Source organism: Rhinoderma darwinii, chromosome 3, assembly GCF_050947455.1.
Source record: "Rhinoderma darwinii isolate aRhiDar2 chromosome 3, aRhiDar2.hap1, whole genome shotgun sequence".
Classification (NCBI taxonomy): Eukaryota; Metazoa; Chordata; class Amphibia; order Anura; family Rhinodermatidae; genus Rhinoderma; species Rhinoderma darwinii.
This window is the reverse complement of record NC_134689.1, coordinates 380,191,211-380,206,704: the sequence shown is the minus strand read 5'-3', so window position 1 is coordinate 380,206,704 and position 15,494 is coordinate 380,191,211. Positions and strand designations below refer to the sequence as shown.

General features: G+C 45.4%; 2 long non-coding RNA genes across 2 annotated transcripts; both read left to right on the top strand.

Moving 5' to 3' along the window:
* The first annotated feature begins 12,582 nt into the window (after positions 1-12,582).
* On the top strand, positions 12,583-13,248 carry LOC142750068 (uncharacterized). Its single transcript, XR_012882563.1, has 3 exons — positions 12,583-12,625; positions 13,001-13,078; positions 13,190-13,248. It is a non-coding gene; the product is annotated as an uncharacterized LOC142750068 (long non-coding RNA).
* A 480-nt stretch (positions 13,249-13,728) lies between these two features.
* On the top strand, positions 13,729-15,000 carry LOC142750064 (uncharacterized). The gene is made up of 5 exons (XR_012882559.1): positions 13,729-13,804; positions 13,935-13,994; positions 14,324-14,398; positions 14,579-14,647; positions 14,933-15,000. It is a non-coding gene; the product is annotated as an uncharacterized LOC142750064 (long non-coding RNA).
* The last annotated feature ends 494 nt before the right edge of the window (positions 15,001-15,494 follow it).

Below are 15,494 nucleotides of genomic sequence, written 5' to 3'. Positions count from 1 at the left end.
GTCATGGCCGGGAGAAGTCGTCATGAGCGCTGGACCGGATGGAGAAGAAAAGAGGAAAAAAACTACTAGAATCTGAGACGTCGTCACCTGTGAGTCACTAGATTTATAGAGAATCTGTCACCTCTCCTGACATGTTTATTATAGGAAATCCTTGTATTTCACAAAAAGTCTTTCTGCGGTCCAGGACTGATAGACAATTCCCCTTGTCAGGAGGTTGTGTCCCTGCACAGTGTGATCCTGTCAGTATGTAGGGACACCGCGCTGTGACAAGGGGAATCGTAACACTGTTAATGCTTGCCCAAAAAGGTAGTGTTAAAAATAGTTACGGTGAGGAAGGGGGGCCCAAGTTTGGGTAACAGCCCAGGGCCCATGGTCTACTTAATCCGCCACTGGATAGATAGATAGATAGATATGAGATAGATAGATAGATAGATAGATAGATAGATAGATAGATAGATAGATAGATAGATAGATAGATAGATAGATAGATAGATAGATAGATAGATAGATAGATAGATAGATAGATAGATAGATACTTTGTCTGTTATGATAAACTGTCAGCCCTGAGGTGTGACTGCTCAGCATGACAGACATACATACACACAGTGAAGGGGTTAAGAGCTGGATTACTAGTTGCTACTTACATCTGCTGTGGGGTCAGAGAGCAGCTGGTACTGCAGGGGAGCAGCAGACACGCACACCATCTTCTTGCTGTAGCCATTCCTTTCCCTCTGAACAGGTCACGAGGAAGAGGGAAACAGCAAGAAGTGAGCTGATTGGGTGGACAGTACAGTGGGCGGGCCTGGGTCTCGTAAGATGAGTGGATTCATCTATCATTCATTTTCCACCCTCTTGTTCCCCCAGGCAATGACTGTCTGACAGCTGAGCTGCCACCAATGCTTTAAGCTACATTACTGGGTCTCTTTTGTACCACAGCAGGGACCCAACAATGTAGAGCAATCATTGCAGTACTAGTGTGGTGAGGGGGGCCTGCGGGCCCCCCTAGCTACGGGGCCCGGTCGCAGTTGCGACTGCTGCGACCCCTATAGCTACACCACTGTCCCCATGTACACCCCCTCCAAACACACACTGCTCCCCATGTACCCCCCTCCTCACACACATTGATCCCATGTACCCCCCTCCTCACTTACACTGCTCCTCATGTACACCCCCTCCTCACACACTGCTCCCCATGTACACCCCCTCCTCACACACTGCTGCCCATGTACCCCCCTCCTCACAGACCGTTCCCCATGTACCCCCCTCCTCACACACCGTTCCCCATGTACACCCCTCCTCACAAACACCGCTCCCCATGTACACCCCATACTCACACACTGCTCCCCACGTTTACACCCCTCCTCACACACTGCTCCCCATGTACACCCCCTCCTCACACACTGCTCCCCATGTACCACCCTCCTCACAGACCGCTCCCCATGTACACCCCTCCTCACACACACTCCCCGTGTACCCCCCTCCTGACACACCGCTCCCCATGTATCGCCCCACCTCACGCACCGCTTTCCGTGTATCCCTATCCTCACACACCGTCCCCCGTATATCCCCCTCCTCACACACCATTCCCGTGTACACCCCCTCCTCACACACCGTTCCCATGTACCCCCTCCTCACACACTGCTCCCCATGTACACCCCCTTCTCACACACTGCTCCCCATGTACACCCCCTCCTCACACACTGCTCCCCATGTAAACCCCCTCCTCACACACTGCTCCCCGTGTACCCCCTCCTCACACACTGCTCCCCATGTACATCCCCTCTTCACACACTGCTCCCCATGTAACCCCCTCCTACAACCCTGCTCCCCATATACACCCCTTCCTCAAACACTGCTCCCCATGGATCCCCCTCCTCACACACTGCTCCACATGTATCCCCCTCCTCACACCCTGCTACCCCATGTACCACCCCTCCACACACACTGCTCCCCATGTACCCCCCTCACACACTTCTCCCCATGTATCCCCCTCCTCACACACTGCTCCCCATGTACCCCCCTCCTACCACACTGCTGCCCATGCACCCCCTTCCTCAGACACCGTTCCCCATGTACCCCCCTCCTCACACACCGTTCCCCATGTACACCCCCTCCACACACACTGCTCCCCATGTACTCCCCTCCTCACACACTGCTCCCATGTACCCCCCTCCTCACACACACCGCTCCCCATGTACACCCCCTACTCACACACTGCTCCCCATATACACCCCCTCCTCACACACTGCTCCCCATGTACACCCCCTCCTCACACACTGCTCCCCATGTAAACCCCCTCCTCACACACTGCTCCCCATGTACCCCCTCCTCACACACTGCTCCCCATGTACATCCCCTCGTCACACACTGCTCCCCATGTAACCCCCTCCTACAACCCTGCTCCCCATATACACCCCTTCCTCAAACACTGCTCCCCATGGATCCCCCTCCTCACACACTGCTCCCCATGTATCCCCCTCCTCACACCCTGCTACCCCATGTACCACCCCTCCACACACACTGCTCCCCATGTACCCCCCTCTCACACACTTCTCCCCATGTATCCCCCTCCTCACACACTGCTCCCCATGTACCCCCTCCTACCACACTGCTGCCCATGCACCCCCTTCCTCAGACACCGTTCCCCATGTACCCCCCTCCTCACACACCGTTCCCCATGTACACCCCCTCCTCACACACACCGCTCCCCATGTACTCCCCTCCTCACACATTGCTCCCATGTACCCCCCTCCTCACACACACCGCTCCCCATGTACACCCCCTACTCACACACTGCTCCCCATGTACACCACCTCCTCACACACTGCTCCCCATGCACCCCCCTCCTCACACACACTGCTCCCATGTACCCCCCTCCTCACACACATTGCTCCCATGTATCCCCCTCCTCACATACTGTTCCCCATGTACACCCCCTCCTCACACACTGCTCCCCATGTACCCCCCTCCTCACACACTGCTCCCCATGACACCCCCTCCTCACACACTGCTCTCCATGTACACCCCCTCCTACAACCCTGCTCCCCATATACACCCCTTCCTCAAACACTGCTCCCCATGTATCCCCCTCCTCACACACTGCTCCCCATGTATCCCCCTCCTCACACCCTGCTACCCCATGTTATTTATATAATCAGAAGAGCAGACGTCACTCTGCTCTTCTGATTATATAAATAATTGGCAACGTGAATTATAATTTTTCATGCCCGAAGAAGGACCTGGAGCGGTCCGAAAGTTTGCAAATTTCATTACTTCAAGTATTGGGAAGGAATCACTTTGTGCTGATATATATATATAGTTCAAGTAGATAGGAAAAACACAGCGCTCAAGGTAAACATCAGGCCGTGTGCACGTTACCAGTAGAGGAATGAATCCACTCCTTAGAATAAGATAACAGGGGGGGGGGGCGTGACCAACTGCCGACAGGACCGGTCGCATGATTTAGGAGCTTCGCTCGCGGCCCTGATTTCCCTACATTTATCCTGCTGATATACCGCTACAATTACTCACAGAGCCAGAAGACGACCTCGCCGACGTAGAGAGGGTGAAATGAATTGCACACGGCAATCCATGGCTGCAGAGAAGTTGAAGGAGTTTGCCCGTGCTGCTCCTCAAGATGGCGCCAACGCTTCTTCCTCCTTGCCGCCTCCCCCACCAGAGAGTGCACAACAAGATGTCCCGCCCGCTCCTGAGCCAGAGCTTACGCTGGCGCAGGTATCAACCAGACTCCTGGATGCCATACAGCTATCCACCTCTTCCCTGACTGGAAAGATCGCTGAAGTGAAGTCGGATGTGGGTCTCCTCAGACAGGATCTGCAGAACTTAAGGGACCGAGTGAGGGAGACGGAGGACCGCATATCTGGGTTAGAAGATAAAGTGGCGCCACAGACAGGGAAGCTGGCACAGCTAGATAGAGTGGCTACTCAATGGCTACAGAGAGCAGACGACCTGGAAAATCGTCTGAGGTGCAATAATATAAGGATCCTTGGACTCCCAGAGCGCTGTGAAGGCAAAGACCCCTGCTCCTTTATCGAAACCTTGTTTAAAGAAATTCTACCGAATGCTGTATTATCGCAGTCCTATACTATTGAAAGGGCGCATCGTGTACCTGGCAGACCGCCGCCACCTGGCGCCCCACCGAGACCCCTGTTAGCACGCTTTCTCAGCAGCCGAGATCGGGACGCTATCCTGCAAGCTGCCCGTACACATGGAGAAATCCGGTACCAGAATACCACTATCCTGCTCTTTCCGGATTTTTCTGCTGCATTACAGAAAACGAGGGCTTCCTTTGTACAAGTCAAGAAGCGGTTGCGAGATCTGCAAATTTCTTATTCAATGGCGTTTCCAGCACGATTGAGAGTTATGTATCAAGACAAGACGGTTTTCTTCAACACTCCGTTGGAAGACGATGACTGGCTGACTTCCCTGGGTCACTCTCCTCGAAGATAGAAATGGAGACTGCAGCAATATTTGGAACTGTTCACCGTGAACAATTGGTTCTACCTGCCTCCCTGCACGAGATTTCGTTTTGGATGTCCAGATGAGTATTAGCCTGTCTTATCCTGAAATGGTGTCCTCACGCAAGTTTTGTCTTATATTATTCTTGTAATTTTTCATATGCAAGTTCTGAGAGAAGAGTTGCGGAAAATTTAGTAATACCGCTGTTTATTATTATATTGCTGTATATGGTACGGTGAGGCAGATGACTATAACAGGTATCATTTACTGAACAGATGCCCTCTCACTTTGATCTGGTGACTTAAATAACGGGCGAGTGGAAGCTGACCTTTCTTTTCTAGAGAAACAGTATGTAAAGTTTGTAGTTAGCGGACAATTATCCGCGAAATTGGGAATCATAACGCCGGTTCCTTTATTTCACTTGTGCCTTTTTCTTTTCCTTTGTTCTTGCTCACCTGTATTAGTCATCTGATATATAGGTGATCCCCCGTTTTGCCTCAAATATCACTTCTGTGATACACAAACGCGTAACAATTAGTGTATAGCATTGGTTGTTCTATATTTGTTATTGTTGATAACCTAACTGTTTCACTGCATATCTCAATTGACGGTAATTTTATTGCTCTCTTACTGGTTTATCCTTAACTATTGAAGTATTATGACATTATCTATTCTTTCTGTGAATGTGAGGGGTCTGGGAGACTCCCATAAGAGGAACCTGACTTTTTCATTTATCCGGCAGCAGGGTCCGCAGATAGTATGCCTTCAAGAGACACATCTTATACAATCTACTGCCAACTGCCTAAATAGAACATGGATTCAGTGGTCGGCCCATTCTACACACAGTACATATTCTAGAGGGGTTTCCATTTTGATACATAAATCGCTCAGATGGGAACCGGATGTGGTGCAGGTGGACAAGGAGGGCAGATCAGTCTTCATACACGCGTGGATTGAAGGTCAGCAGTTCGTACTGATTGGACTTTATCTTCCTCCTCCGGCCTCCATGAATGTGTTATATGAGGCGGCTAAGTTTGCATCCCAATTCCCTGCTGCTGGGGTAATTTGTATGGGAGACTTCAACCTTCTTCTAGATCCTTCCACAGACAAATTTTACCCTGGACCTGTGCCCGGGCATGTACCCAGGTCTTCCCAGCTGGCTGGATTCTTGGGGGAGATGGGTTGGATGGATATGTGGAGGCAGCGCCATCCCAATGGCCACGAATACACATGCTTCACACCTGGGAGAAACTCACTGTCCAGGATTGATTATGTGTGCAGTAACGCCAAAACCTACAGTATGATGGAGCTTATTTCTCATTTACCCAGAGCAATGTCGGATCACTCGCCTATTATAGTAAAGCTCAACCTACGACCCCAACACCTGTACAGAGGACCGAGGAAAATTCATCCATTCTGGCTCAAAGTATTTGGGGATCAGGACCGCATCCCGGATCAACTGATAGTGTTCTTTGCAGGAAATCTTCCCTTTGACAACCACTCAGCCTTATGGGATGCGCTGAAAGCATACCTGCGAGGGTGTTTGCAGTCCTCGATCTCCTACCACAAACGACAGGCCTCCGAGGTGGAACAGCTGATGGCCACTGAATGTATGTCATTGGAAGCCGCATTTATAGAGGACCCCACTCCGTTAAACCAGCAGACGTGGCTACAGAGAGGCAGGGAGTATGCCCATCTCCTCCAGGAAAAATCGAAGCGTCGCATATTCTTCTCCAACCAGAAATACTTTGAGCTAGGTAATCAATCCAGTAGCCTGCTGGCACACCTGGTTCATAGTAATTCGGCCTCGCCGGCCATATTGCGTATTCACTCCGGGACTGGGGAAGTGATACACGACAATGAGCGAATTATGTCACGTTTCGCTGAATTCTACAAAGGACTCTACGAATCTAAAATACAGATGTCTCTACAGAATATCAGGGATTATCTGTTGGGAATGGATATTCCGCAGCTAACGGAGTCACAGAGAGAGTTTATGGATGCCCCTATTACACTGCCTGAACTATCAAAAGCATTGACCACTATGGCAAAGGGCAAAGCCTCGGGCCCGGATGGAATCCCCCTGGAAGTATACACTATATACCAGGACCAACTCCTACCACAGTTACTAGAAATATTGAATGCCTCCTTTGAAGAAGGTACCCTGCCAGCCTCAATGTACGATGCGACTATAATTGTACTCCTGAAACCTGATAAAACATCGTTGGATTGTGGATCCTACAGGCCCATCTCTCTACTCAACACAGATTACAAACTGCTGACTAAAGTACTGGCACTCAGACTAAACTCCGTCATCTCTGATATTATTCACCCAGATCAATCTGGGTTCATCCCTGGGAGGAGTACATCTGATAACTTGAGGAGAGTCCAGACGGTGGCGCAGATAGGCGAACGTAATAAAAATGACTGGGCCTTGGCCTCCTTGGATGCTGCTAAGGCTTTCGACTCTGTGGAATGGACCTACCTAGCTAGTGTTCTGTCCAGCTTTGGATTCGGCCCTGCATTTGTGGCATGGATACAGATCATCTATAAGCATCCCAGGGCCAACGTAGCACTGAACGGCCTCGCATCCACCTCCTTTGACCTAGGTAGGGGAACAAAGCAGGGCTGCCCCCTGTCACCCCTGGTCTTTGCAATGGCAATAGAACCACTGGCAATACTTATCAGATCGGACTCGGAAGTAAAGGGGGTCCCACACGAGAAGGGTGAGGATCGAATTGCACTATACGCAGATGATATTATGTTATTTGTTTCGCAGATACAGTCTTCCCTCCCGAGAATGATGCATTTAATTAACACTTTTGGAGATTACTCTGGAGTTCGCATTAATTGGTCCAAATCGACCATATTGTTTTTACAGCCTGGGGATACGCAGTCTGTGGGCTCCACGAGAGAAGGTCTTGCTGTAGTTGATCAATTTAAATACTTGGGTATACATATTACTAGAAAGGCGGCACTCTCCCTACAACTCAATGTGTATCCTCTATTATCCGTTGCCAGAGAAAAGTTTAAGACATGGGCGGCCCTTCCATTGTCGGTCATGGGGAGAATTAATCTGATTAAAATGGTAATACTTCCAAAGAGTCTTTATATTTTACAACATATCTTCACTCCTATACCAAAGTCCTTCTTCCGGCAACTGGAGTCTCTCATCATTTCCTTTATATGGGGAAGATCTAGGTCAAAACTGGCCCTACAGAAGCTACAAAGACCAAAGGAGATGGCGGGTATTGCTCTCCCGGACATTTACCTATACTATTTGGCCGGCCAACTCAAATACCTTAGCTCCTGGACTCAAGCCACACGCCCTTCGGGCCTTGAGGGTATGTTACTGGACTATTCTGCACATAAGTCACTGTGACCGGTATTGTTTCATCAGGAAGTGCCAAGGTCCTCTTTACTGCCTGTCTGTCGAGTGGCAAGGGAAGTTTGGAAAGTGGCTATGACTATCTCGAGTTCGTCGGATATCCCCGCGGAGACTCCTCTGTGGCATAATACGGTGCTGGACTCCCTAGTTAAGTTCCCGGATGCCGCATACTGGATTGATGTGGGTGTCACAGTGCTTGGGGACGTGTATGAAAATAATATCCTTCTGTCTTTCGAACAAATGCAAGAAAAATTTAGGCTTCCTCAACAACATTTCTTCAGATATCTACAGATGCGTCACCTCCTTGCTGAGCAGTTTCCGAGACAGCGTCAATCCATCTCCTCCTATCCGCTCATCGGGGTGGTCCGGTCTCAGGGCCCCAGAGGTCTGATCTCTACTATTTACGCTCATCTGCTCGAACAGAAGGCTAATGCGGCTCCGCTGCCGATTGTTACCAGGTGGTCTCAGCTAATTCCTTCTCTGACGGAGGACACTATTGAAGACCTACTGCAATCACACTTGCATGTTTCACCTGCTGCTAATAACAAGCTCATTCAGTTGTACTATATTCACCAGGCGTATCTGACACCTCAGCGTCTATTCAAAATGAAATACATATCGGAACCTGCTTGCCCGAAATGTTCGCATGCCCCAGCTGACTTCTGGCATATGGTATGGACGTGCCCACACATCCGCTCTTACTGGTCAGAGATCATCGGATTCCTCAACTTAATGCTACCATTCCCTGTTGTGGGGACTCAGGAGCTGTGCCTATTTGGAATACTGGAGGAAGACATATGGTCCTCTCCTACAAGAACCTTTTTACAAGAGACTCTCTTTCTGGCCCGTAAAGGCATTTCTATGAGATGGATGGATCGCCGACCTCCTAAAGTTGCAGTATGGAAGCAGATGGTTAATTCTACTATATCATATGAACGTATCATTTTTAAACATAGAGATCGGCCAGACAAATTCCATAAGATATGGGACTTATGGTGTAACAGCTCTGATTCAACGTACACCTCTCGGGAGTTGGAGGTAGCAGTGGAAGCGATGAGGGGAGGGAGGGGACGATATGCGGGATGCGAAGAGACGGAGAATGTAGTGGATCTCCCGGACCTCTCACATATAAACATATTGTATGAGCATTATACTGTTTTAAAATGTAGTGAATGGATTTATCTTTCGTGAATTTTATTATGCCTCTTTTGAGCAGTGAAGTAAACAGGATGGCAATATTGTTGAGATTTGTACAGCACCTGCGAGTGCTCTGTTGGCTTGATTAGGACACTGTTGTCCTTTACCTTTGTTTTTATACCTCATATTGTGTTAAAACAAACTTACTTTTCAATAAAACGAGTTTTTAAAAAAAAAAGAATAAGATAACAGGAACAGAGGACAAGTAACAGCACCAGGACTTCAGTGTTGGGGAAGATGTTGGTTTATTCACCACCAGGTGGAAAGAATGAGCAACGTTTCGGTTCACACCTGAACCTTTCTCAAGCTAATTCCAAAAGTGCAGAGTGCCACATATATATAGGGATACACAGGGTATACAGTAAATAGTGCAATTAATAATACATATGTTAAAATCAGTTAATACAAAGAACATAATCATACAAAAAGTGAAAATATATCAGTCAATGTGGCTAATAAATGTGTTAAAAAACAACATCTCTCAATATTAGGTAAATAGTGCAAAGAAAACTAAGGTAATAATATAATTACCCTAATAACTGACATCAACTCATAATGAAGGGGACTGAGGGATTCTTCCAACACAGTTGTAGTGGAAAAGAACAGAAGTTATGTAATAAAACTTAGTGTCAGCTCTCGGTGATGCATGGAGTAAACCATGGTGTCCCGCGATAGATAGTGCGCATGCACAAGATGGCGGACTGCCGGAAGTGCGTCATATGGAACGCATCCCTGGAACGCAGTATGGCCGCGCATGCGCGGACAGAGAATTCCGTCCCGGCGCATATTTTGACAATATGGAATAACACTCAGAGTGTGTAACCAGCAATATATATTTCTTTATACAAGTAGCCCACAATAGATATATATGTGAAATGTGATTATATGTATATGTCAAAAGACTCAATATATAGTCTGTAAATATAATGGCCACGGACTGCAACATATATATATATATATATATATATATATATATATATATATATATATATATATTGCTGGTTACACACTCTTTTGAGTGTTATTCCATATTGTCAAAATATGCGCCGGGACGGAATGTGATGACTTCATAAAGCAGATATGTCATCCACCTTCTTGACCAATCATGGTATGTTCTTCTGTGGTGTCATAGTGTGATGACATCATAAAGCAGTCATAGGTTAACTTATCACTTTCTCCTTGATTTGACCTCTCTGATTATGGCGAGTGTACTGAGCAGAATGCTTATTTTCTGGCTTATCTTTGCTTTATTTGTTGCTGAAACAGCAGCATCTGAGAATGACCGACCATCCAGGTCTTCTCCCATCCCAGCTTATGCTGAAGGTAAGAACAATGTCCTTTATTATATGTAATATGGAAGCTTGTAGATAGAAATGCCGCAGTTGTGGATTCTCTAGTGTGAAGAACTCCCTTTTATTACATGTGTTTTATACATCCATTATACAGCCATTTTTTGTCTGCTGTATTTCTGCAGTCACAGGTGTTCTTGCACCTGCATACATTTTGTATCATTTAGTTGGAATGTGCTGTTCAACTTTTTGTTGTGTTTATGTGATCCATATATGTGGGGTTAGTGACTGCCTCCACTTGTTGTTCTTGCACTCCTCCCATTCTGCCCTGGGTGATTTTAATCAGTTCAATGCTGGATCCTACCATCCCCAGGTATATATGTAGGCTTAGTCCCAGTTCTGGGTGTATGTGCAGCGTAGGTTCCCACCTTACAGAGGTCGCCTTGTCGTGGCAGGTGGGCTAACACTTTTTGATCAAAATGTGCACTAAGAACCTCCCTATTTGTAAGTAGATTTAGCTTTAGTGCATATTTATTTATATTTAGTGGTTTAGGTGGCATTAGTGTTGCAGGGTGCTGTCGCCATTTTTTGTCTGCTGTATTTCTGCAGTCACAGGTGTTCTTGCACCTGCATACATTTTGTATCATTTAGTTGGAATGTGCTGTTCAACTTTTTGTTGTGTTTATGTGATCCATATATGTGGGGTTAGTGACTGCCTCCACTTGTTGTTCTTGCACTCCTCCCATTCTGCCCTGGGTGATTTTAATCAGTTCAATGCTGGATCCTACCATCCCCAGGTATATATGTAGGCTTAGTCCCAGTTCTGGGTGTATGTGCAGCGTAGGTTCCCACCTTACAGAGGTCGCCTTGTCGTGGCAGGTGGGCTAACACTTTTTGAACAAAATGTGCACTAAGAACCTCCCTATTTGTAAGTAGATTTAGCTTTAGTGCATATTTATTTATATTTAGTGGTTTAGGTGGCATTAGTGTTGCAGGGTGCTGTCGCCATTTTTTGTCTGCTGTATTTCTGCAGTCACAGGTGTTCTTGCACCTGCATACATTTTGTATCATTTAGTTGGAATGTGCTGTTCAACTTTTTGTTGTGTTTATGTGATCCATATATGTGGGGTTAGTGACTGCCTCCACTTGTTGTTCTTGCACTCCTCCCATTCTGCCCTGGGTGATTTTAATCAGTTCAATGCTGGATCCTACCATCCCCAGGTATATATGTAGGCTTAGTCCCAGTTCTGGGTGTATGTGCAGCGTAGGTTCCCACCTTACAGAGGTCGCCTTGTCGTGGCAGGTGGGCTAACACTTTTTGATCAAAATGTGCACTAAGAACCTCCCTATTTGTAAGTAGATTTAGCTTTAGTGCATATTTATTTATATTTAGTGGCATTAGTGGTGCAGGGTGCTGTCGCCATTTTTTGTCTGCTATATATATTGCTGGTTACACACTCTTTTGAGTGTTATTCCATATTGTCAAAATATGCGCCGGGACGGAATGTGATGACTTCATAAAGCAGATATGTCATCCACCTTCTTGACCAATCATGGTATGTTCTTCTGTGGTGTCATAGTGTGATGACATCATAAAGCAGTCATAGGTTAACTTATCACTTTCTCCTTGATTTGACCTCTCTGATTATGGCGAGTGTACTGAGCAGAATGCTTATTTTCTGGCTTATCTTTGCTTTATTTGTTGCTGAAACAGCAGCATCTGAGAATGACCGACCATCCAGGTCTTCTCCCATCCCAGCTTATGCTGAAGGTAAGAACAATGTCCTTTATTATATGTAATATGGAAGCTTGTAGATAGAAATGCCGCAGTTGTGGATTCTCTAGTGTGAAGAACTCCCTTTTATTACATGTGTTTTATACATAGGGGGGATGTAAAGTGGGTGACCTCTTAAAAGCAGATCCCCAGGACCCCCCGTTATTACAAATCATTTGTCTCAGTACACGGGAGGCCGTTACCTTACTGTAATATACATGTTATGTGCACATAGTATATACTTATCTCTGGTATTGATAGAAATGTAATGATAAAGGAGGTGAAGCCTTTACCAGTGACTACAGATGTACAATGTAGGACCCTCCAGTAATCCACAATCTTCTATTACATATCACTACGATGTTTGGCCCCAGATGTCACCAATGATAATAAAAGGTCGTGGGTTTCATTCTTTTCTTATAGGAGAAACACAACGTGTTTTTCTCAGGGGTTTGAGACAACTCAAACAAATCATGGATGAATTTCAGTCCGTACAAGGTAAGTTTATTTATTGCCACCATTTTATTCTACAATTCTCCTCCCATCTTAAAGGGGATACAATCTCTGTTAAGTCAATAACACAGAGATCACAGTGACCGGACCCCCAACTTACCTAAGAACAAGGGGGTCCTATCCCCATACTGTAAATTATAAGGAATAGTAGAAGTCATGTAGAAATGTCCTGAGCCGGCAGCCTGTTATATGTCATACAGCTCCCTGGTGACTTCTAATATTCTTCTGTTACAGTAGGAGATACATGATCCCATATATAATAATAACAGATTGGTACTATAAACATATGATGTATATTATACTCAGGATAGATAATACAGGAAACATAAATAACCAATAAATGTAATGTCCTTCACATAGGAACATCTGATGTACAAACTGAAAAACCTAAAACACGTCTGAGGAAAATTGTGGTGACTCTTCCTCCGACCATCGATGGTAAGTGTCTGCTGGACGTCTTCTGTGTCTTCAATGGCAGAAAACTCATTATATTCATTATTTACATTGTTTATTTGATTTTTCTATAATATATTGTTTTATTATTTACAGAAAAGACGTCTGGCGAGATAAAACCATCGTCCATCGCCGTGCCAACATCCCCTGCAGGTAATATAATAACACATTATAGAACAGACTCATATCTATCCATAGAGGACATAACGGCTCCGCTTATACATGCAGCAGTCAGGGACAGAAGATACAAGTCTCCATCCCGCACATATGTCTTCTGTGTCCACACTCAACATCCAGGAGGAGGAACCTGAAGACACTTGTGGTCAGCAATGTATAGAAGGACGTCCAGTCAGGAGGAGGAATCCTGGAGACATTTCAGTAGACTAGAACCCCATTACTTCACCATATAGAGTCATGTATTACACTAGAACATGTTCCCTAATGATCCCCCAATGCTGATATATAGGGAGAGTAGGGAACAATAAGGTGTCTACTACATGTGGAGAAGGTGGGCTCCTCCATTATATTGTCTCCATAACAATGTTGTATGTGAATGACTCTCTGCTCTGTGCAGGACATCAGAATGGATTAGAATTATTGGGATTAGATCAACAATTTCTCTGTATTTTCTTCCAGGTCCAACAAGTGCAGTAATAACCAGCACCACACAGGGGTTTACATCCCCGACTGCTTCTGATCTACAGGGGATCGGTGAGTTCTCTAGATACTTATATTGTCTGTTCTAGTACGAGGCTGACACTGGAATAAGATTCTCCATATATTGGGGTCACTTATTGTTATTTCTTTGTGAATAATTATAATATGTTCCTGTTTATTATAGTAAAGACGTCTTCTGCAACTGAACAACCGTTGCCGACCACCACGACCACATCCCCTGCAGGTAATATAATAACACATTATAGAACAGACTCATATCTATCCATAGAGGACATAACGGCTCCGCTTATACATGCAGCAGTCAGGGACAGAAGATACAAGTCTTCATCCCGCACATTGTCTTCTGTGTCCACACTCAACATCCAGGAGGAGGAACCTGAAGACACTTGTGGTCAGCAATGTATAGAAGGACGTCCAGTCAGGAGGAGGAATCCTGGAGACATTTCAGTAGACTAGAACCCCATTACTTCACCACATATAGTCCTGTAGTACAGAATTAATGGATTAGGATTATTGGGATTAAATCAACAATTTCTCTGTATTTTCTTCCAGGTCCAACAAGTGCAGTAATAACAAGCACAACACAGGGGTTTACATCCCCGACTGCTTCTGATCTACAGGGGATCGGTGAGTTCTCTAGATACATATATTGTCTGTTCTAGTACGAGGCTGATATATAGTATGAAGTATCTATATATAAAGTAGATGATTAATAATGCAGTTTAATGACTTCTATGTAATAGAATAGACTGGACAAGCTATGAATATATAGTTATGGAGGGTAATTCATGTACTTTTCTCACATAGGACACTCCAATGGAATTTCCACCAAAAAACAATTAAAATCCATCATTGTTCCACGTGGAATCCTCCATGGTAAGTTCATCTTGACGTTCTTGTTGTTCTCAGCTTCATATCTTGTTCTTCATGTGGAATCTACAATTAATAAAAATATAACATCTCCAAATGTCCCAGTGTAGAAGAAGCGGAGGTGTAGAGGGGACTGGAAATCATGGAAATATTACAGGAAATTTATATGACGCTCTTATCTGGAAATAATCGTTCCTAAGAGAGTCTGAATACTCAGGTACATCCCTGTAGTCTATTTGGTAAAAAGGAAATCTTCAATAATAAAAGTGAATGTGAATTTTTATCATACAGGAGAAATCGGTTTTACCACAACAATTCAACCAAAGAAAATCCGGGTTGTATTTATGAGAAAGCTTGGTAAGTTCTGTCTGAGGAATTTCTTTATAACCTGCAAGACAATTAATCTCCTGAAAATTACATGTAACCATGACCCAATGTATTTCTATAGACAGTAATTGTCTTGAGGCAGTAGTAATATTACTATCTCATACAAAGAGGGCCAATATGGTGGTAGATCCACCGCTATGTACAAAGACATACTGCACCCCTTTCCAGACCAGCACACCACTCACCAGTCTTTATATATGACCCATTAGAATAACATACAAGGATTTGTCCCTTTGCTCTACATGACGCTTTATTCCACTATCAATGAAGAAAACATTTCCTGATGCAGTTCACACTCATATTCTGCATTGACTGACAACATACACTAGGTTGACCTCCAACACACTATACCCCATAGCTTTACTGTGATGAGGGGCCAGTAATCTGGTTTAGTAGAATGAACAATAATGCACTGCAGAGTTGTACATTAGGAGGAAACATCAGAGGACAATGGTAGTGGACCGAA